The sequence below is a fragment of the Macrobrachium nipponense genome, chromosome 19 (genome assembly GCF_015104395.2).
Source record: "Macrobrachium nipponense isolate FS-2020 chromosome 19, ASM1510439v2, whole genome shotgun sequence".
Lineage (NCBI taxonomy): Eukaryota > Metazoa > Arthropoda > Malacostraca > Decapoda > Palaemonidae > Macrobrachium > Macrobrachium nipponense.
In genome coordinates, this window is record NC_061088.1 from 21,573,773 (window position 1) to 21,599,240 (window position 25,468).

The following is a 25,468-nucleotide window of genomic DNA, read 5'->3' on the forward strand; positions in this document are numbered from 1 at the left end:
CCATTCCATTCCATCCAGCAGGGGAAGGTGTTTAGGTTCAGGTATAGTGGTGGGTTTTCAATGAATGAGGACATGAGGGTAAATATCGAAGAAATGTAACTCGTGAGATTCTGTCAATGGAGGTTATTAAATATGAATTAGCGCATTTTCGCTTACTCGGGGAGTAAACTTACAAACTACTTTGTTGTTGCTCTAGGGTAGGATATTTATGATTTATTCATTAGAATGAAAATGTAAAAAAGTAAATATTGTTCCTGTTAAATAGTACAGAAACAACATTTCTAATAAAATAGAGCGCAATTATTTTAATTTGACTGTATATTTTATAGCACGTTTTAATTTACGTTAAGTTAGGAATCTTGCACGCGTCCCGAGTTAGCTGGAGGTCGGATCACGCCTTGTTGAAATGTGACGTTCGTAAGTTAATAGATGAAAATGAAGAATATTTCAGGAGTGAGGTTGGTTCATTCCGAAGAAAAGGTGTATTTAGGTATTGATGCGTCAGACACTTTATTTGGAATTAGGTCTTTAGACTCGGTATAAGAAAAAAATTAAAATTCCCATCAAGTATTAAAATGAGCCGTTACGTAATGACCTCTTGAATACGGTTATGCAATAATTAAATTGATGTAAGGAAAAAAACAAGTTGTAGGTAATGAATTTTATTTTGTTCTGAGAGGAACGTCTTTGTTCTAGATGTTTTTAACCGTTTTCCATCCACGTCTTCTTCATAATTATTTCTGGCGTTTGATGTTGGTCGCAGGCCGTAGAGTCCTGTTGGTTTGATTCTTAACCCTTCAACCCACCCTTCTTTCTCTGTAGGGCCATTGCCGATTGTACAAATGATCTTGGGGCTCTGATCCCCTCAAAGGGGGCTAGTGCCATTAGTGCAACTCAATGTGGTACACTGTAGGCAGTACTTAAGAGTTCTTTGCAGCGTGCCTTTAGCCCCTAGCTGCAACCCCTTTCATTCCTTTTACGGTGCCTCCGTTCATATTCTCTTTCTTCCATCTTACTTTTCACCCTCTCCTAACAATTGTGCAACTGCGAGGTTTTCCTCCTGTTACACAGTTCAAACATTTTTACTGTCAGTTTCCTGTTCAGTGCTGAATGATCTCATAGATCCCAGTGCTTGGCCTCTGGCGTAAATTCTATATGCTATTCTAGAAGCTCCGATCAAAACCAGGCCTAAAAAATGTGTAGGAAAATTTTTGAATTATACTTAGAATCCTACTTAGACTAGTAAAGGCGCTTAGAGAAAAGAAGAAATTGATAGTCCCGCCTCTTAGAGTTGAAGGTCATAGAAATTATAATTATATAATATAGCATTTGACACCATCATCGAGCTGTGTTGGCCTTGTGTCATAACAGATGTGCAGTTGTTAAAGTGTCAGTTTTCCTGTTGTGTAAAAAGAAATGTTTTAATTTATGTGATGGACAGGCGTATTGGTATACAATGACACAGGAACGGAAGCTAGCCCAAGACTACCAGTTAACTTTTCTGAACACGATGCTTATCGTTGGTTAGTTCCCTTATATATCATCATCGTCTTGATCTATCATTGGCAATGTCAGTATCTTATATCTTTCGTTAAGGCTAAAAGAGCGTTGCTGCTTTTCTGTTAACAGATTTTCCTGTTGGAATACGTGCAAGCATATGACAAATCAATAATTCCAGTATTATTATTATTGGTCTTACTGTGCAGAACACTAATTATATATCTTAACTACACCCTAACCGTATAACCGTATTCTTAACTGAATAATAGCTTTAAAATGATTAATTCAGCTTCTACTCTATGTCTGCTTCCATGGACAAAGTTTAGACCCCATCATAGATATTTTTAGGTGATAAAACAGATTAGCTAAACTTTGCCGTTCTAGGCAGCCCTGGATGTCGTAAGGTCACGTGACCAAACGGAAGAAGGGCGGATATAAATTCTCATTTGCTCTCTGTCGAAATTAGTTTCAACAGCTGATGTTAGTTATTAGCAATAGCAGTATTGTTAGTGTTACCATTATGTTGCTGCTGCCTAAGAAAAATAAAAAGTGTTTCTTAACAACAGAGGGTTCTACTATGGCTTATGTACGCGTCACCTCCGAGCCCCGAGGTGCTAGTACTAAACATGGCGGAAGCTCAATGGGACGCCGTGTTTAGTACTAGCCCTCGGGGATCAAAGATATTGTTTATCAGTATAACTTGTCGATGACACAGTATAGAAATGGGTGTTTATAATACTTTGATCCCCGAGAGGCTAGTACTAAACGCAGCGTCCCATTGAGCTTCCTCCATGCTTAGTACTAGCACCTCGGAGGTGACGCGTAGATAACAAACCAAAGTAGCACCCTTTCTTCCATGTATGAAGTAATGGTTAAAACGGCTTTAAATCTCGTTTAAGTTTTCGAGAGCTTTCCTCGTCGCGATTTTCGTCTGATCACACTACAACGTACGGTATCCGTTTATCCGGATAACCTCAGATATTTTTCAGAGGAAACTTTATAGACTAGTTTTTCAAACGGTGACATTTTGCCTCGACTAGGCCTAGTTGAAACTTCGCACTCATTCCGTATTCTCAATATTTCCAAAATTTTATACAGCAAACGAATTCTTTGGAGGAAAATTGAATTGAATTTGGCCAATGTTGTTGTTCACCTGTTGTATGTTTTTGCAAGTTAGTGGTAGGAATATAATAAACATGCCCAAAACTCCAATGCGGTACACTGTAGGCAGTACTTAAGAGTTCTTTGCAGTGTGCCTTTAGCCCCTAGCTGCAACCCCTTTCATTCCTTTTACGGTGCCTCCGTTCATATTCTCTTTCTTCCATCTTACTTTTCGCCCTCTCCTAACAATTGTGCAACTGCGATGTTTTCCTCCTGTTACACAGTTCAAACATTTTTACTGTCAGTTTCCTGTTCAGCGCTGAATGATCTCATAGATCCCAGTGCTTGGCCTCTGGCTTAAATTCTATATGCTATTCTAGAAGCTCTGATCAAAACCAGGCCTAAAAAATGTGTAGGGAAAGTTTTGAATTATACTTAGAATCCTACTTAGACTAGTAAATGCGCTTAGAGAAAAGAAGAAATTGATAGTCCCGCCTCTTAGAGTTGAAGGTCACAGAAATTATAATTATATAATATAGCATATGACACCATCGTCGAGCTGTGCTGGCCTTGTGTCATAACAGATGTGCAGTTGTTAACGTGTCAGTTTTCCTGTTGTGTAAAAAGAAATGTATTAATTTATGTGATGGACAGGCGCATTGGTATACAATGACACAGAACGGAAGCTCTAGCCCAAGACTACCACTTAACTTTTCTGAACACGATGCTTATCGTTGGTTAGTTCCTTTATTTATCATCGTCTTGATTTATCATTGGTAATGTCAGTATCTTATATCTTTCGTTAAGGCTAAAAGAGCGTTGCTGCTTTTCTGTTAACAGATTTTCCTGTTGGAATACGTGCAAGCATATGACAAATCAATAATTCCAGTATTATTATTATTGGTCTTACTGTGCAGAACACTAATTATATATCTTAACTACACCCTAACCGTATAACCGTATTCTTAACTGAATAATAGCTTTAAAATGATTAATTCAGCTTCTACTCTATGTCTGCTTCCATGGACAAAGTTTAGACCCCATCATAGATATTTTTAGGTGATAAAACAGATTAGCTAAACTTTGCCGTTCTAGGCAGCCCTGGATGTCGTAAGGTCACGTGACCAAACGGAAGAAGGGCGGATATAAATTCTCATTTGCTCTCTGTCGAAATTAGTTTCAACAGCTGATGTTAGTTATTAGCAATAGCAGTATTGTTAGTGTTACCATTATGTTGCTGCTGCCTAAGAAAAATAAAAAGTGTTTCTTAACAACAGAGGGTTCTACTATGGCTTATGTACGCGTCACCTCCGAGCCCCGAGGTGCTAGTACTAAACATGGCGGAAGCTCAATGGGACGCCGTGTTTAGTACTAGCCCTCGGGGATCAAAGATATTGTTTATCAGTGTAACTTGTCGATGACACGGTATAGAAATGGGTGTTTATAATACTTTGATCCCCGAGAGGCTAGTACTAAACGCAGCGTCCCATTGAGCTTCCTCCATGTTTAGTACTAACACCTCGGAGGTGACGCGTAGATAACAAGCCAAAGTAGCACCCCTTCTTCCATGTACGAAGTAATGGTTAAAACGGCTTTAAATCACGTTTAAGTTTTCGAGACTTTCCTCGTCGCGATTTTCGTCTGATCACACTACAACGTACGGTATACCGGATAACCTCAGATATTTTTCAGAGGAAACTTTATAGACTAGTTTGTCAAACGGTGACATATTGCCTCGACTAGGCCTAGTTTTTTCTTCGCACTCATCCGTATTCTTAATATTTCCAAAATTTTACGCAGCAAACGAATTCTTTGGAGGAAAATTTCATTGAATCTTGTTCACCTGTTGTATGTTTTTGCAAGTTAGTGGTAGGAATATTATAAACATGCCCAAAAGACAAGCTAAACAATACGCAAACATGTCGGAAATTTAGTTCGAAACGTGGTTCAGCGTGTTTATATGAAGCAATAATATTCGAAAGTACAAAGCTTGAGTTAAATGTGACGAGCTATATTTTGTAAATCGTTGTTGTCATAATAATTGGAAAAATTATACGGATCTTTCCTAGATAGTGACCCTCAAGAGTTTTAACCAGGTATGTAGCCACCTTTGCGGCGTAGTATTAAATATAAGCCCGGTTAGGATTACAGTAAAGCCATAAACAAAAGACTTTTTCGGGGTCACTATCTATGAGAGATCCAATTATTCAGAAGCATGGATATCCAATACTTTCAATAATTTCGTTTTTGAAGATTATTATAGTAAGACATAATTTGATCATAGAAAACGTTTTTTGGGCGAGAATGTTACTTAGTCTAGCGGTTGTGGGGATGACCAAGGTAGAGTTGGATCTGGACGCGGATAACTGTTTTAAAAATGGAATATGGAAGAAGTTCGCCCTTCTGTAGGTTATATTATCAGATGCTCACGACAACATTGTATTCAGCTAGAGAACTTGAGGCAAGCGGTACTGCGTTGTTTAACTCTTTGTGTCAATGAATCTTACCTGTACTGCATTATACAAATCTGAGCTCATATGCCTAATTACCAAGATATACGTATGTATATATATATTTATATATATATATATATATATATATATATATATATATATATATATATATATAGTATATATATATATATATATATATATATAGTATATATATAATATATATATATATATATATATATATCTATATAGTACACCTTTTGCTATATTCAGTCAATGTATTATCAAACGTATATATATACATATATATTATATTTTTCCCACGGGGTTACATGAGACTTGGTAGCAATTCCATTGCCCCCGACCATTTGATTATGTTACACTGCAACCTGCAATACTGAAAAACGCGATTTCTGATGGCCTTTGGAGAAAAGGCTCCTCCGTCGTCTATAATGTCCGTTCCATCTCGCCGTGGAATCTTCAGCCCTATAATAATTATGTATTTATTTATTTTTTAAGCATGCAGCATATTCCACTCCACGGATATATATATCTCCTGGTTCTATCAACAATGCACAGCTTGAGTTCCAGAAACTTCATACAGGTGTTGAAATGTACTTCTGCGTAGTGTTGCTGTGAGCATATGTTGAACCAAACGAAAACTTCTTTCAGTTTTCTTCTGAAAATGGAAAAAGAAACCCACAAGATTACCAAGTATAACTTGTTTACTTGTAAGTATTTACATATTAACACTCGAGTACTTTCAGGCCCTACAACAGTACATTTCAATACCTGTATGAAGTTTCTGGAAATCAAGCCAAAGCCATGAAAAATAAGATCTGGTTTATAAGGGCATATTAGTTAGCATATTTGGACGGTGTGAGGCAGAATTTTGATTGTGAAGTATAACCTGGGACAGGATGGATTAAACAAGGATGTGGACGTGTGCATTAGGTTGTTATGGTACTACAGGTATTTGAGAAGGGAGAAACCTCTTTGTGGCAAATATGTCCCTTGAAAGAGCTTATGGTAAAACTGGAAAAGGTGTCCGGTACAGAGCGTTGAGAGTGATTATAAAATTTTTGTGAAGGAAGTGAAGTCTTAGAATATTGCAATGGAAGAATTATTGGTTCGGTGTAAAGATTGACCTCCGGTAAAGCTGTGTCATGTTTCCGTAGTAGTTTGTTTTCACGTCGACGATAAGGCGACAATAAATACAGGTGGAAACTTATGCGATAAGTAACCAAGTGGATCAAGATTTGGGAGTGTGGAGTAAGATCTGGGGTTTGCAAAGGGTACCACACTGATTCAGTCTAGTGAAGACAGAAGAAACTAATGCAAAAATATGTCAGTGTTTGCAAGACGACGTCTTGGGACACTGTAGACAAGAGTAAGGTTCTGGGAAGTATGTGTAAGCTAGGATGATGGAAGAATGAATGCGGTTAATTCATATAACGTAGGTATTTGGGTGCAAATGTAATAGAGGATGGTATCATGGTAGAATGAGAGGGGCCAAGGGAGCAGGGAGCTTGCTTGAGGCGTGTCTGTCCTTGTGCGCGCGCAGAAGATTGTAACGTTTACACTGAAAGAATACTTTCAGACGGGAAAAGTAAAAATCATACAATAACTGTTGAATCATGCGACAGAACACTTCCATTACACTGCGCCATTCGTCTCTTCCTTGCGGACCCTCTTGTGCTCCTTTTCGTTCCTCGTCTGCTGCTCTTCTTGGTGCTCTCTCCTCCCAATCATTTACTACATCCACGTTTCACTTTCAAAGAAAAAATAAGACTCGACAGTCTCTTCATTATTTCCTTCAAAATACCTGAAGGAATCAACCTGTTCAATGATTCTACCAGCCAAATTAACATACTGCAGTTTCTCTTCACAATCCAAAAGCACTCCGTTCATGTCTCATTTTCACATTCCACAACGTTGCGCCTGCATGTGCTGGACTTCGTTCAACTTCCGGGAACACTCCATCCATAAATATATTGAGCAGTGAAGTGGATTTTAAGTAACCCTTGCCTGAGTTGCCTTTACAACACATCTGTCACTACTGACCCGTCTACAGTCAGGGAATATGTGAAATGACCAATTCAATTAGGAACATTTTTGAACCCCTGTAGGCTAGTACTAAACACTGTGAAACAGTGATTCAACTACAATGTTTCGCCATGTTTAGTAGTAGCCCCCTGGGGAGTCAAATGTATTTCGCTGTGTTTAGTACTAGCCCGGTGGGGATCAAATGTTCCTAAATGCATTTGATCCCCCAGGGGCCAGTATTAAACACTGCAAAACACATTTGACCCCAATGGAATACTAATACCAAACACACGAAACAGTGTAGATGAATCACTGTTTCGCCGTGTTTAGTACTAGCCCTCTGGGATCAAATGTTCCTAAGCCAATTGGTTATTTCACATTTGCCCTAGGGATTTTGTGAAATGTCTGGATTTCACATATTCTCTGTACACACACACACACACACACATATATATATATATATATATATATATATATATATATATATATATAGTATATATTAACTTTATCACTTACACAATTGTGCTCTGCTTTAATACAATTACTAATAGGACCTCATTAAAACAGGATGGTATCTAACTATAATTCAGTTTCAATGAGGTCATGTTAGTGTGTATGCGTAAAGACTATACGCAAAGTTCAAGATGAGTAATTTGATAGTATAGTCTTCATGATATAAATTTGATATTGGGTCGGTAACTGTAATGAATCGGATACGCTAAGAGGCAATTTACTTTTTACTGTTGGTCTTACCTATTTTCAAACAGTTGCCAGAATCATTTTCAAAAATGTTCAACGAGGAGAGCCACTCTCTCGAACCCCAGACCAGGTTCATATGGCTTGTTGTAAGTTTGTAAGCATTGTTTTTTTTATATGTATATCCCAAACCTTCCTTCATTAATGTTATTGATAAAAGATGTCAGCCTGCTGAAGAAGTTTCCCAACATGTTTAATAAGAGATTGGAAACTTCCTCCACAGAATTGGAAATTCTTTGGATGTTCTTATTTAATTGGCTCTCTCACTCTCGATTTCTCTCTCTCTCTCTCTCGCTCGCTCTGATCTTCACATGCGCCCCAGGTTAAAAACATTGGTGACATGTGTCTTTCTTTCACATCGTGCGGGAAGCATATTTATCGGCCCAATTAGAATAGAGGCGTCGAGCTCGAAAAACAGATTAAAGATTGGCGCGCGGCCAGGCGGAAAGATGTAAATCAGATGGCGGTTGTTTTTTTCCCCGCAAGCTGACGCGAAAGAAAGAAGGAAATGAAAAAGATAAAAGATAAAGGACTAAAGGAAGAAACTGGGATACTTGTAACGATGGGGTATATCTTTAGATTTACTCGTATTCTTCTCCGTCGGCGCATTTAAATAAAATATATCTCTCCGAGATGGATAAAAGGCCCTTTGGCATTATAATGTTTTAGATCTGGACCTCTTTGAACCTGTGCTTCTAAAGAAGGAACGAAAGAAAAGAAAAGGAAAAGAAAAAAAAAAAAGGAGAATTGAGAGCAATCTATCGCCCGTGTCTCCAATAATCTGTCCCGCGCGTTTATTGGGGTGGAACAACCCTCTTAATTTGAAAATCCCGCCATTCATTTGAATTCCGCGCCCTTCTTCGTAATTTGATTTGAATTTTGCCGCACTTGTGTGCGCGCTGTTTTGTTGACGATGGTGAGTTGGGTTGTGTAAAACGCCTGGACGTCTTCTGGTTTTCATTTTGTCTCATACGAATCGAACTTCTCTTTTTCTAGTTCTGCGAATGTACATTCCCTGGTAGGCGCTCTCACTCGTCTTTTGTTTTGTTCATCCTTCTACTTCAATGAGGATTTTCCCGCCATACAAAGTTTTCGGGTATTGATTTGAAGAAGACGTTTCAAGTGAGCATTGTTTTCTGGCAACATGTAATGTCTACGCTCCTCCCCTCGTCTCTGGTGGCCTGTCGGGATGAGGGGAGAAAAGAGGGTAGAATGTGCGTGCGTTTGTGCGTGTCTATTTTACGTCTCTGAGTCGGCTGAGATTTCGTGCGTGCGTGCGTGTGTCTGTGTGTTTCAGGGGGCTAGGGGGGTTGGGGGGAACTGATAGGAGGAAAGAAGGAGGGTTTGAATCCGGCCGTTATTGTGGCGAGAAAATGTGACACTTTTTAATTATGCCCCCAGGTTACAGAATTAACTAGGCATTAAACGATTCCCTTATTAAATATGTGGTAACCCCGCTTGTGCGAACCGCCGCCTTGCACGGGTGGGAGGGGCGTCGGGTTTTAAAAAATTCGTTTAAACCCCATCGCATCTTGTGAGTTTTCCGAGGCGAACATATTGGATTGTTTCATCGGATATCCGTTCCTTTTGAGAGCCGAAGGTGTTGAATCGAGTTAGCATTGGGGAAAAGGGGTTCGGGAGGGGCCAGGGAATGAGACGCAGCGGGTTTCGGGGTAGGAGGTGAGGCGGTTCTTTTGGGTCGGTCTTCAGCCAATATTGGCAAAGGCTCGCGAGGGGGAGAAATTAACGCGGGAAAAAGACGCGCCAAAGTGATTGTGTTCCAGGGTTTGGCGGGAAATTACATCGCCTTGAGTGGCTCTCTCTCTCTCTCTCTCTCTCTCTCTCTCTCTCTCTCTCTCTCCTTGGTTTCTCTGCGGCGAAATGCAACCAAGCGTGATCTCATTCTCTTATTACACCTCATTTATCGGGTTATCTGTGTTGCTCGGGGCTACTTAAGCTCTTTCAAGATATTTTGGAGGAGTACGACGTATCCTGCTCTCTTAAATTAGTAATGGTATATATGTATTCCTGTTTACATCTGTATTATATTTTAGTATGTATTTTTTCTTTTTTTTTACAAGTGATAGGGCCGTATTGATTGAATTAGAAACGAAAATGTAACGAAAATGTCCTGTTTCGTGCCGGCCAAGTAGATTTCAATCACCACATAAAACTCGTACTAGCAGAAATCCATGAAAAAACATCTCGACCATTCTAGTTTTTCCATTTAGTACTTCCTACGAAAATCTCAGACATATGCTTCTGCTACTTGGCATTTGCCAAAAAAAACAAAAAAAAAAAAAAAAAAAAAAAAAAAAAAAAAAACATCCGTTATTATTTTAAAAGTCGATGAGTTATTTTATGCGTTGTTCCTAATTGACCCAACAACAACAAAAAAAGTCTTGGCCACTCCAATTTTTTTGATGATTTGTAATTTTGATCACTGAAACTTACCGACGTCCATTATGAGCGTCGATGGTCCTCCCTCAGTGATTCTTCGTCTTTGATTTAGCCAGGAGTTTGTCAGCACGGGCTCTTGCTCCCAAAACAGCCCGTAATCCCTCAGTGAGCCCCTTTGAAAGGTCAGTGAGGGAATCGTAAGGGTAGAATTTTGGAATCTGGCCGTAGGAAAGTAAGGACAAAACTAATTGGCATTTACCCTCGAGGAAATCACCAAGGGTGACAACTGACCTTCCACTTTATTGACCACTGAAGTCAATAAAATTTGACGTTTATGAACCTGCTTATTTCAGTGACATTCATTAAAAGCAAACTGTTCTCAGTCAGTGTGATGTTCTCGGGTCTGTGGGCCTCTGGGAAAATGTGATCCTTGGCTTTTCGTGGAAGTGTGATCAAACAGGAAATATAATTTGCTATACAGTACTTTCCACTAAGGAGTGTTATACTTTCAGATAGCGGTTTAAGCGGCGTTGTGCTCGAAAAACGAGTACATGAATTTCGTTATTATCACCTTATTGCAGCTCGGAACCGATTATGAAGGCTATAGAGGATTAGAGGTCAGGTAATGAGCCCCTCCTTAATATTAGAAATCAGGTGGTACAGAAACTTGTGACAAACCTTTGCTGCTTAATTATTAAAGAATGGTTGAAAGAAGGAATGGAATGATTTATTATTTAAGTTAATATCTGCAACGTTTTAATGCAGGATTAATGCTTACCTTTTCTCTAGAAAAAAATATAGGTAGAAGAACATCGTCAATAAAATAAACCTCTAGGGGGTATATAGTGCCGTCAGTGCACCTCATGCAGCCCTTAGCTGTAACCCCTTTCATTCCTTTTACTGGACCTCCGTTCATATTCTCTTTCTTTCATCTTACTTTCCACCTTCTCCCAACAATTGTTTCATAGTGCAACTCCTGTGAGGTTATCCTCCCGTTACGTCTTTCAAACCTTTCTACTGTTAAATTCAGTTTCAACACTGAATGACCTCAGGTCGCAGCGCTTGTCCCTGAGCCACAATCCTATATTTTCAAAAATAGAGAGAAAAAAAAATGTGAGGAGCATGACAATTGCTAAGTCGGGCTCCTCTTGAGATAAGTATCAATAAAAGAAGTATTGTTAGGCAGTGTGAAAGCTGATGAAAAATAATAGTAATTTTGACAGAAGTAACCTAACTTTGGCATGGCACGGCGCTGAGCGGGACTCGTGGTGCCAGTGCCTGTGTCTCGACCCCGCATACCATACCATGCCATGCCATACCATACCATACCTTACCATGCCATGCCATGCCATCCATGCCATATTCCCTTCCTTACACAAATAGCGCTTCTGAAGAGAACCTGAAAGTCCAGGAAATGGGATGTTGTGAAATGAAATTATAGAGTACGCCGTATTGAATATTAACGGGAAAATTTATCTTAAATTTAATACAAGTATTCCAGAATACTCTTGTCTGAAAGTTGAGGAGATATTGACTTTTGATATCCTTTTACATTCTTGAATTGAGTTAAATGTCCCATTTGCTCGAGCTAATTATTTTTGGAATTCTTTCCTTGCTTACGTGTTCCCTCATTTGTATAAGCTTCCGTCCTGTAAGGGACTAGCGTGTCTTCCCCTGTTTCAGTTTCACCTCTTTTATTTATTTTTTTCAGACAGACAGACAGACCAGAAAATTAACTAAAGAGAAAAATCAGTGGAAAAAAATTTGGCTGGGCGAAAAATGAAAAAATTCGTTGGTGCTGTAGAGAGGAAAAGGCTTGCATCATTTAAATCACAATTTGCATAATGGACCAGATGCGAAGTCCGGTGGAAGGCCGATTAGGACTGGTAATCGGATTGTGATCCCCGGATTTATTTAGTGTCGGTCATTGAAGCCTTTTCAGGCACTTGTGTGCATTGCGGCGTTTGAATTCAACACCATACTTTTGAATTTAACACCGTATGTCGATTATTTTGCTGTTTCACTTGGGAACTTAAGGGGCGAATGTTATTTTAGAGAGAGAATAGAGGATTTAGGCCAAATTCTAAGTGCAGCCACCTCCGAGGTCATTCAGCGCTGAAACAGAAATGATCAATGAAAAGGTTCTAAAGGTGTCGCAGGAGGAAAAAACATCGCAGTTGCACTATGAATCAGTTGCTAGGAGAGGGTGGAAAGGAAGATGGAAGAAAGAATATGAACGGAGGTACAGTAAAAAATAAAAATACGCTAGAATTTATCGTCAGTGTGAAACTCCTTCACGCGCTTGCTTAGCTGAATTAACTTTTCATTTTCCTTCATAAACTTTAATGTTTGTGTGTGTGTGTGTGTGAAGGGTGAATAAATATTAAGAAAATTAAGCGACTTTTGTGCTGGGGTCACAGCCATTGCAAGAGATTTGGTATTACTAAAGGTCTTAAAGAGATATTCGACTCTTCCCGCTGGTACACTGGTCTCATTTTGACCCAAGGGCCCTTATACCAGTCCAGTCAAGTCGTTTGGAAGATACAGTAACGGATGTAAAATCCACTCGACACGAAATTTAACTGTTTGATTCTGGGTACTATATATATATATATATATATATATATAAAAAAAAAAAAAAAAAGAACTTATTACATCATTGGCACCGAATTTGATAAGGAAGATATCTGGTATGTCGCGGGATGTTATATTACAGCACACCACCACAGATATAGATGAATAACTTGATCCGAAGTATATAAAAGTGATGCTTATGTATAAATAAAGGTTTTTTCCACCCGAGGAAAAAAATGAAAAAACGGTTGGCCGGTACTTTCCGGTCCTATTCGGACCCTTTTTCTTGAGCAATTATGCCTCGTTTTTAAAGGGTCGAATAGGACCGAAAGTACTCGGTCAATCGTTTTTTCATTTTTTTCCTCTGGCAAAAAAACCTTATTTACACACCACACATATAATATTATATATATATATATATATATATATTTTAAGTATGTATTTAATGTCTATCTATTTATCTAACTATATATATATATATATATATATATATATATATTATATATATATATTATATATATACTATGTATATCTATTTTACCCTATATCTATATATATATATATATATATATATATTATATATATAATATGTATTTACTGTTTCTATCTATCTACCTATATACGAATATATATAGTATATATTTATTATATAATATATATATTTCTGATTATATAGGTAGATAGATAGTAACAGTAAATACATAATATATATATATATATAATATATTATATATATATATATATATATATATATATATAGTATAATACATACATCTGAGTATATACGATTGGGTAGATATACATAGATATATATAATAGATATATATAGATATATATAATTACACCGTTAATATTCGAAATAGGATATATTTAAAGCCCGGAACGCAGTGTTACCATACGCAAACACCACAGGCTGATGGACAGATGGAAAAAAACAGAGTATAGCTACAGGATTCCTTCCTCACCACTTTTTTTTTTTTTTTTTTTTTTTTTTTGTGTGGGTCATGCATGGAGATCTCTAACACCAAAAAGCTTTTCATGGCCAGAGGACCTTGGAAATATACGCGGCGCTGACAGGCTGGAAAATGGACGTCACCTCGAATATTGAGGTGGTTTGGACATGCGATGAGAAAAGGTGAGAAGCAGTTGGGTCACAGAAGCAGCTGACACGGAAGGCGAAACAATATAAAGGGCAGAGAAAAGAAGTCATCTCAAGTATAACCCTTAAAAATAACATCTGACACAAGGATATTTTATATAATTTGTGTGTGGTGTGTGTGTGTGTGTGTGTATAATATACATCCGCACATTACACACACACACACACACTTATACATAGCGGACCTATTTAAAGCCCGGGACGCAGTGTTACCCTGTGCGACCACCACAGGCGGATGGACAGATGGAAAAAAACATAGTATAGGTAGTAGACGGAGAGCAACTAATCGAATTGAGTTATTCAAAGATTACCCAACTCCACAAAAAAATGTGGCATAAGGTATTTTGTAGGGTGTTAATGGTTGCCTGAGAGCAGAAGGACCACACTGCTTTAGCTAAGAGGAATGATTAGGAGATCACTAAATGTTATACCTGCGTTCGCCCGTAACTGTTCTTTTTTTCACTACATTTTTATGACATGAACATTTGGTTCAAGTTATTTGTTGGGAACCAACATTTCTCTACCTTCTGAAATCTGTATCCATTGCTCTGCCTTCTGAAATCTTTATCCATTGCTCTGTCTTCTGAAATCTGTATCAATTGCTCTACCTTCTGAAATCTGTATCCATTGCTCTACTTTTTGAAATCTCTATCCATTGCTCTAACTTCTGAAATTTGTATACATTGCTATACCTTCTGAAATCTATAGCCATTGCTCTACTTTCTGAAATTTATATCCATTGCTCTACCTTTTTGAAATCTGTATTCATAGCTCTACCTTATGAAATCTGTATCCATTGTTCTAACTCCTTTTTGAAATCTGTATTCCATTGCTCTACCTTCTGAAAATCTATATCCATTGCTCTACTTGGCTGAAAATCTGTATCCATAAGCTCCTACCTTCTGAAATCTGTATCCATTGCTCTACCTTCTGAAATCTGTATCTATTGCTCTACTTTCTAAAATCTGTATCCATTGCTCCAACTTCTGAAATCTGTAACCATTGCTCTACCTTCTGAAATCTATATCCATTGATATACGTTTTGAAATCTATATTCATTGCTGTACCCTCTTGAAATCTGTATCCATTGCCCTGCCTTCTGAAATCTATATCCATTGCTCTACCTTCTGAAATCTATACCATTGCTCTAACTTCTGAAATCTGTATCCATTGCCCTACCTTCTGAAATCTGTATCCATTGCTCCAACTTCCGAAATTTATATCCATTGCCCTACCTTCTGAAATCTGTATCCATTGCCCTACCTTCTGAAATCTGTATCCATTGCTCTGCCTTCTGAAATTTGTATATTTTGCCCTTCTGATGCTGTATCCATGCCCTTCTGCCTTCTGAAATTTATATCCATTGCTCTACCTCTGAAATCCTGTATCCTGCCCTACCTGTCTGTATCATGCTCCCTACCTTCTGAAATCTGTATCCTTGCTACCTCGATCCTTGTATCATGCCCTAAACTCTGATTCGTGTATCCATTGCTCCAACTTCTGAAATTTATATCCATTGCTCTACCTTCTGAAATCTGTATCTATTGCTCTACCTTCTGAAATCTGTATCCATTGCCCTACCTACTGAAATCTGTATCCATTGCTCTGCCTTCTGAAATTTATATCCATTGCCCTTCCTTCTGAAATCTGTATCCATTGCTCCAACTTCTGAAAGCTGTATCCATTGCCCTACCTCTGAAATCTGTATCCATTGCTCTGCCTTCTGAAATTTATATCCATTTGCTCTACGTTCTGAAATCTGTATCCTTTTGCCCTACCTTCTGAAATCTGTATCCATTGCCCTACCTTCTGAAATCTGTATCCATTGCTCTGCCTTCTGAAATTTATATCCATTGCTCTACCTTCTGAAATCTGTATCCTTTGCCCTACCTTCTGAAATCTGTATCCATTGCCCTACCTTCTGAAATCTGTATCCATTGCTCTGCCTTCTGAAATTTATATCCATTGCTCTACCTTCTGAAATCTGTATCTATTGCTCTACCTTCTGAAATCAGTATCCATTGCCCTACCTACTGAAATCTGTATCCATTGCTCTGCCTTCTGAAATTTATATCCATTGCCCTACCTTCTGAAATCTGTATCCATTGCTCCAACTTCTGAAATCTGTATCCATTGCCCTACCTTCTGAAATCTGTATCCATTGCTCTGCCTTCTGAAATTTATATCCATTGCCCTACCTTCAGAAATCTGTATCCATTGCCCTACCTTCTGAAATCTGTAGCCATTGCTCTAACTTCTGAAATCTGTATCCATTGCTCTACCTTCTGAAATCTGTATTTATTGCTCTATCTTCTGAAATCTGTATCCATTGCTCTACCTTCTGAAATCTGTATCCATTGCCCTACCTTCTGAAATCTGTATCCATTGCTCTACCTTCTGAAAGCTGTATCCATTGCCCTACCTTCTGAAATCTGTATCCATTGCTCTGCCTTCTTAAATTTATATCCATTGCACTACTTTCTGAAATTTATATCCATTGCTCTACCTTCTGAAATCTGTATCCATTGCTCTACCTTCTGAAATCTGTATCCATTGCCCTACCTTCTGAAATCTGTATCCATTGCCCTACCTTCTGAAATCGATATCCATTGCTCTACCTTCTGAAATCTATATCCATTGCCCTACCTTCTGAAATCTGTATCCATTGCTCTACCTTCTGAAATCTATATCCATTGCTATACTTTCTGAAATCTATATTCATTGCTGTACCGTCTTGAAATCTGTATCCATTGCCCTGCCTTCTGAAATCTATATCCATTGCTCTACCTTCTGAAATCTATATCCATTGCTCTAACTTCTGAAATCTGTATCCATTGCCCTACCTTCTGAAATCTGTATCCATTGCTCTGCCTTCTGAAATTTGTATCCTTTGCTCTACCTTCTGAGATCTGTATCTATTGCCCTACCTTCTGAAATCTGTATCCTTTGCCCCTACCTTCTGAAATCTGTATCCATTGCCCTACCTTCTGAAAATCTGTTATCCATTGCTCTGCCCCCTTTTTTTTTTCCTTCTGGAAATTTATATCCATTGCTCTACCTTCTGAAATCTGTATCCATTGCTCTACCTTCTGAAATCTGTATCCATAGCCCTACCTACTGAAATCTGTATCCATTGCTCTGCCTTCTGAAATTTATATCCATTGCCCTACCTTCTGAAATCTGTATCCTTTGCCCTACCTTCTGAAATCTGTATCCATTGCTCCAACTTCTGAAATTTATATCCATTGTCCTACCTTCAGAAATCTGTATCCTTTGCCCTACCTTCTGAAATCGTATCCATTGCTCTAACCTTCTGAAAGCTGTATCCATTGCCCTAACCTTCTGATCTGTATCCATTGCGCTGCCCTCTTAAGTTTATCTCCATTTCACGACTCTACTGAAATTTATATCCATTGCTCTACTTCTGAAATCTTTTCCATTGCTCTACCTTCTGAATCTGTATCCATTGCCCTTAACCTTTCTGAAATCTGTATCCATTGCTCTACTTCTGAAATCTGTATCCTTGCCTAGACCTTCTGAAATCTATATCCATTGCTCTTACTTCTGAAATCTATATCCATTGCCCTACCTTCTGCATCTGATCCATTGCTCTACCCTCTGGAAATCTATATCCATTGCTATAACTTTCTGAAATCCTATATTCATTGCCTGGACGTCTGAAATCTGTATCCATTGCCTCTCCTGAAAGTTGTTGCCCTTCTTGAGATCTATATCCATTGCTCTAACCTTCTGAAAATCCTATATCCAAATTGCTCTAAATTATTCCTGAAAATCCTGTATCCCTTACCCTACCTTCTTGAAAGCCCGTATCCCCATTGCTCTGCCTTTTTTCTGAATTTATATCCAAATTGCCCCTCCTTCTTAAATATGTTATCCATTGCCCTACCTTCTTTGAAATCCCGGTATCCATGGCTCTCCTTCCTGATTTGTAAAAATCCTTTGCTCTACTTGTTGAGGGGGGGGGACCTGAGATCTTGTATCATTTGCGCCTAACCTTCTTAAAGCTGTAAATCCCTTTTTTGCCCCTCCTTCTGCATTCTGTTATCCATTGCCCTACCTTCCTGAAATTCTGTAAATCCTTGCTACGGCCTTCTCAACCATTTGATTATTGCTCTACCTTCGAACCTATGTATTCCATGCTCTAAACCTTCTTGAAATCTGTATTCCATATTGCCCTACCTTACTGAATCTGTAATCCAAAATTGCTCTGCCTTCTGAATTTAATATCCATTTGCCCTACCTTCCCTGAAATCCTTGTATCCTTTGCCTACCTCTAAATCTGTACCGTTGCTCCACTTCCTGAAATCTTGTAATCCATTGCCCTAACTTCTGAAAATCTGTATCCATTGCTCTGTCCTCTTGAATTTATTCCATTGCCGCTACTTCAGAAATCGGTATCCCTTTTCCCTACCTTCCTGAAATCTGTATCCATTGCTCCTTAACTTCTGATCTTAAATCCATTGCCTCTACCTTCTGAAATTTCTGTATTTATTTCTCTCATTCTTCTGAAATAGTTTATTCCATTGCTCTAAACCTTCTGAAATTCTTGTATCCTTTGGCTCTCCTTTTTGAAATCTTGTATCCATTGCCTACCTTTCTGAATCGTAAATCCATTGTATCTAGCCTTCTGAAGCCTTGTATCCATTGCCCTACCTTCCTTTTGAAATCTTATCCAAATTGCTTCTGCCTTCTTAAATTTATATCCATTGCTCTACCTCCCGGATTTTATATCCATTGCTCTATCCTTCTGAAATCTGTATCCATTGCTATAACTGGATTGCTGAAATCTTGTATCCATTTGCTCATTCTTGCTGTACCAGTTCTTTGAAAATCTGTAAATCCATTTGCCCTACCTTTCTGAAATCTATAGCCCACTAAAATTGTCCATTGCTCTGAAATCTGAAAATTATCCATTGCTATACTTTCTGAAATCTGTATTCATTGCTTTGTACCTCTGAAATCTGTATCCATTGCCCTGCCTTACGAAATTTATATCCATTGCCCTAAACCTTCTGAAACTATATCCATTGCCTCTACTTCTGAAAAAAATCTGTATCCATTGCCTTCTGAACCTTCTGAAAAATTTGTATTCCTTTGCCTCCCTCCTTATGGAAATCTGTATCCATGCCCTCCTTCTGAAAAATCTGTATCCATTGCTCTGCCTTCTGAAACATTTTGTATCCTTTGCTCTACCCTTCTGAGATCTGTATCCATTGCCCTACCTTCTGAAAAAAAAAAAATCTGTATCCATTGGTCTTCCTTCTGAAATTCTATACCTTTGCTTTACCTTCTGAAATTTGTATCCATTTGCCCTACCTTCTGAAATCTGTAATCCATTACTGAAATTCTGATTTCCTGTTATTCGTGCCTTCCCCTACCTTCTGAGATCTGTAGCCATTGCTACCTTCTGAAAAATCTATTATCCATAGCTCCCTACTTCTGAAATCTATAAATCCATTGCTAAAAAACCTTCTTGACCTTCTGTATCCATTGCTCTACCTTCTGAAATCTATATCATTGCTAACTTTCTGGAAATCTATATTCTTGCCCTGTACCGTCTTGAAAATCTGATCCATTCCCTGCTGAAATCTATATCCATTGCTCTACCTTCTGAAAAAATCTTTATATCCATTGTCTAAAAAAACTTTTCTGAAAAAAATCTGTTATCCATTGCCTACCTTCTGAAATCTGTATCCATTGCTCTGCCTTCTGAAAAAAAAATTTTATATCCATTGCCCCTACCGTCTGAAATCTGTATCCATTGCCCTACCTTCTGAAATCTGTATCCATTGCTCTGCCTTCTAAAAAAATAAATTTATATCCATTGCTCTACCTTCGGAAAAATTTATATCCATTGCTCTACCTTCTGAAAACTTGTATCCATTTTTTGATCTTTTACCTTCTGAAAAAAATCTGTATCCATTGCCCTACCTTCTGAAAAATCTGTATCCATTGCTCTCACCTCTTTTCTGAAAAAAATTCTGTATCCATTGCCCCCTACTCTGAAAAAAAAAAATCTATATCCCATAGCTCTACTTCTGAAAAATCTATATTCCATTGCCCTAACCTTCGCGAAAAATTCTGTCATTTTCATTGCTCTAAACCTCTGAAATCTTATATCCATCCAAGCTGATAATTCTGAAATCTGTATTTCATTGCTGCCTTCTACCGTTCTGAAATCTGTATCATGTCCTTTGGCCCCTTTCTGCCTTATCGGAAATTCTATATCCATTGCTCTACCTTTCTGAAAAAAATTCTTTTATTAAATCCCATTGGCTTCTAAAATTCTTTTGAAAAAATCTTTTTTTTTTTTTTGTTATCCATTGGCCCCTAACCTTCTGAAAAATCTGCCCTACCTTCTTATCCATTCCTTTGCCCCTACCTTCTGAAAATCTGTATCCATTGCTTCTGAACTTCTGAAATTCTGAAATATCCATGCACTCCTTGAAAAAAATTCTGGTATCCAAGTTGGCTCCTTGCCTTCCTTGAAAAATTTGGATCCCTTTTGCTATACCTTTGAGATTCTGTATCCATTGCCCTACCTTTCTTGAAAATTTCCTTGTATTCCAAATTTGCTTTTGCCTTCTGAAAAAAATTTATATTTCCATTGCTTTTTAACTTCTGAAAAAATTCTTTATTTCCATTGGGCCCTTACCTTCTGGAAATCTTGTATCCATTGCCCCTTGTAACAAATCTTAAAAATCCTTGTTTAAATTTTCTGAAATTCTGGTATCCAGGTGCCCTACCTTCTGAAAAAAAATTCTGTATCCATTGCCTCTTGCCTTCTGAAATTTGATTCCTTTGCCCTCTACTTCTGAGATCTGTATCCATTGCCCTACCTCTGAAATTCTGTTATCCCATTGGCCTCTTGCCTTCTGAAATTTAATCCATTGCCTCTTTTACTTTAAATGGAAAAAATCTGTATCCATTGCCCTAAACCTAATCGAAATCGTATCATGCCCCTACCTTCTTAAATCCTTGTTTAAATCTGCCACCTTACCTCTGAAAAAAATTCTTTTGTATCCCATTTTGCCTTAACTTCTGAAATCCGTTCCTTGGTGCCCTAAACCTCTGAAATCTGTATCCATTGCCCTAACCCTTCTTGGAAATCTGGTATCCCATTGCTCTTTGCCTTTTCGATTTGTATCTTTGCTTACCTTCCTGAGATCGTATCCATTGCCCTACCTTATGAAATCTGTATATCCATTTATTCTGCCTTCTGAAATTTATAATCCATTGCTCTACCTTCTGAAATCTGTATCCACCTTTGCCCTACCATTCTGAAATCTGTATCCATTACCCCTACCTTCTGAAATCTGTATCCATTGCTCTGCCTTCTGAAATTTATATCTATTGCCCTACCTTCAGAAATCTGTATCCTTTGCCCTACCTTCTGAAATCTGTATCCATTGCTCTAACTTCTGAAATCTGTATCCATTGCCCTACCTTCTGAAATCTGTATCCATTGCTCTGCCTTCTGAAATTTATATCCATTGCCCTACCTTCAGAAATCTGTATTCTTTGCCTTACCTTCTGAAATCTGTATCCATTGTTCTAACTTCTGAAATCTGTATCCATTGCCGTACCTTCTGAAATCTGTATCCATTGCTCTACCTTCTGAAATCTGTATTTATTGCTCTACCTTCTGAAATCTGTATCCATTTCCCTACCTTCTGAAATCTGTATCCATTGCATATGAAATTGTCTTCTGTCTGTAACAAACGGGCCTAGAAACGTCATCTTTTGCATTTAGAAACAAAATCATGCATAAAGATTATACTGTATTATTTAATCATACTTCTACAGAGAGAGAGAGAGAGAGAGAGAGAGAGAGAGAGAGAGAGAGAGAGAGAGAGAGAGAGAGAGAGAGAGAGAGAGAGAGAGAGAGAGAGAGAGAGAGAACGAAATATAATTTATTGCATATATAGACCTAATTATTTTCTTGATTGATAAGTAATATCTCGCCATTGCAACATGAATCATCTTCTTCACACCATTGTTGTGTGATTATCATCATGAGCACAATACTTCGCGATATTCAGTATGATCATATGTAGATGCGTGAAGCTTTGTCCTTGATCTGTATGGGTCAAACTTTTTCCCAAGGTTGTCGGGTATGAAATTTTGCTTGTTTGTTGAAGTACATCGAGTTAAAGTCCAGACGTAGTTGTTCATGTCTGCTTATATTTTATATAAAAAAAAAGTTTATCAATTTTGTTTCGATAAACGGCTATGTCAAGTGTATCAGCGTATATTTACAAATCAGCAATTTCTGTTTCGACAAATTGTACACTTACGCGAATACCTTTTTCCACTTATTTTGGACCATTGGTACAGTCTTAAATTTTTTTTTTTTTTTTTTTATGGGACCTGTTACCATCTTGAGTCAAGAAGGCTCATTTATCGGACATATAAATAAGAGAGTTAATTACCGGTCTAGTGAATTAAGATCAGATTAGAATCAGCAAGTATCCCCTTATCTTTTAGATAACAGCCCAAATGGAATCCCTGACGTGGAAGGAATTGCTTTGTACACGAAGTTTTTTGCTCTCGTTCATCACCATTTTACTCGGGAAGCAGGGGCGAGATGATGATGCCGAAGACAGAAGATAAAAGTGCAGCATATTATTTAGAATTCTTGTGATTCTTTGCACTCAACATTTCTCAGGAGGAGATATTGCTCTAGTTCTTTGATATATTGTTTGTAGGCACGAGAACTTTCTTCCTCCTCCAATATTGTGATGTATTTCTTCTCCAAAGAGAGAAGAAGGCTCTTGTCATTTTGACATCAGAGGACGGCGTTCAGTCGTCAGCCATTGTCTCCAATAACTTCAAAGCCTTTTGATAAAAGGCATCGGCTCTTTTCCGTGTTGTTCATCAAACTCGGGATACTTAAATCTTTCTTCTCTTCTTTTCTCCTCTCTTGAGATATCACCTTCGGGGGGATCTTGGATTCGTGTCTGTTAATTTCTGTTTATCGTGACGCCATTTATGACAAAACAATCAGTCACAAGCCATCACTTTTTGTTGATTGCACAAGTTGGTGGGAATAGTTCTTGTGAGCTCCCATCCTAGATGAGATTTATTCTAAAAGTGTGATGACATGCTGTTTGACATGAGCCCATCTAAGGCTAAGCTACAAAGTCGTTTAGTGCCTTCAGACAAGAAGGGGGAAGGTGGACACACACACACACACACACACTTAATAAAGAAAAAAACTATTCAAGGTAATTTCCGAAACTAATTCCTACGGCAGTTCCTTACTGCAACAATTAGACGTCGTGGGGTCCTCGTTTATACAATACGTTCGTCTTTGACATATATTCATATAAACCTGGTATTGCAATTGTCGCTTTTTATTTATTTATTTATTTATTTTGCCTATAAATGTTGGATTTTCACATAAAATGAGTAGACTGCCTTTTGTTTTATTTTTTTCATTGTTATTTTAATGTATTTGTCCATAATTTTCTTTTGTTAATTTTGGTTTTTGGCAGATCTTCGGTTTATTGAAATGTTTCGATTAAAGCCGTTTAGTCGATATTCATTCTTCCATCTTACTTTCCACCATGTTCTTAAAATTGTTTTATAGTGCATCTGCGAGGCTTCCCTCCTGTTACACCTTTGTACTTCCAATTTTCCCTTCAGCGCTGAATGACCTCATAGATCCCAGGACTTGGCCTTCGGCCTTAATTGTATACATTCTTTACGCTACTGAATAGGCATTTTGCTTTATGTTTGTATTTTTTTTTTTTTTTTTTTTTTTTGCACATTATATACACGATACATTCTATCTTATATTCAAGGTCCTTTAACCCTTAGATGCAGCAATGGGTCTATTGGACCCGGACGGTTTTTCGTATCTTGATAACGCTGCATTCTATTCATGTGAGTTCATGTAATCCTTGAAAATTTATCATAAAATATGTTTATTAGTGCAAAACACCAAATATGTTAAGGTCTTTGGGACAGGCACATAATTTCAATGTGTCTGCGTAATTTGCAGGAACTGGGTCTCTGAGACCCGGTAAGAGTTTTATTCATTTCTTTCGTTTATTTCCACTTCAGATATTAATTGATACATGAATAATCTTCAGAATATATGATGTTTTCGTTGAATTATAGGTATAGAACTGAAAATAAAATGATACAAATTTTTTTATAAAAATCCATATGAAATTACGTTATTTACATATATCTAATTTACAAAACAGTATTAACAATCCTTGAAGATCACTGGAACTTGAGTTTTCAATTCTTGTTTGTAGCATCCTTTTCTTTTATAGGCATAGTTCTTTTAGCAGGCTCTGAAAAGCAATGGGATGTCCCAAAATGAGAATTATTTGGTGACCCTCTTTCTAACCCTATTTACAAGGCAAAAATGTCCGTTGAAAGATTTGAGGAAATTAGGCGTTTTATGAGATTCGATGATAAAAGAACAAGAGAATTCAGTTTGCAAACTGATCATCTAGCTGCTTTTAGATATATATGGGACCAGTTCATTGTAAATTGTAGAAAATCTGATATCCCTAGTGACTGCGTGACAGTGGATGAGCAACTCGTTCCTTTCAGGGGAAGGTGCAGGTTCATCCAGTATATGCCAGCGAAGCCGTCAAAATATGGAATAAAGATATTTTGGGTTTGTGATTCCAGAAGTTATTTTGGGTTTGATAGAATTATTTACACTGGACGACAGCCTGGGAAAGATGTTTGTAAAAACCTTGGCACAAAATTGTATTACAGCTGTGCAGTCAGTTTAGAATTAGTGTGCCACTAACAGAGGCCCTTTTGGAAAAAAAATTGTCATTGGTTGGTACACTACGCCAGAACAAGCCCGATATTCCTAACATCATGAAAAGTGGAAAGAATCGTGAAGTTTACAGTAGGGAATTTGCTTTCAAGAATGATGTCACAATGGTCAGCTACATACCAAAGAAAAAACCAACTCAGAAAAATGTAATACTGCTTAGCACTATGCATCATGATAAAGAGATTGACAAGGATAGCCAGAAATAAAAGCCATCTATCATTACTTTCTACAATGAAACAAAATGTGGGGTTGATGTGATGGACCAAATGGTACAAACTTATTCATGCAAAAGGCAAACAAGAAGATGGCCAATGGTTCTTTGGTACAATATGATAGACGTTGCCTGTCTAGGTGCTTATATAATTTTTATTTCACAACATCCAGACTTCCACCTAAACAAGTCACACAAACGTCGACTTTTTTTATAAAAGAACTCGTGAAAGAGTTAGTTATTCCACATATGTCAGAACGACTGGAATCAGTCCCAAATCTTCCAAAAGCTGTATTCTGTTCCATGGAAAGATGTGGAGTGGTAACCGAACCAGCTGAGGGATCCTCTCAACAAACAAAAGTGGGGAAGAAGAGGTGTCACAACTGTCCAAGCAAGAGAGATGGCAAAAGTGCAACAAAATGCAAGAAATACCAAAGCCT

At 37.8% G+C, this 25,468-nt stretch overlaps 1 long non-coding RNA gene across 1 annotated transcript in view; it reads left to right on the forward strand.

Annotated features, from left to right (window-relative positions):
• The window catches only part of LOC135212761 (uncharacterized), a 42,809-nt gene that overhangs the window by 13,172 nt on the left and 4,169 nt on the right, over window positions 1–25,468 (forward strand). The window lies entirely within an intron of this gene.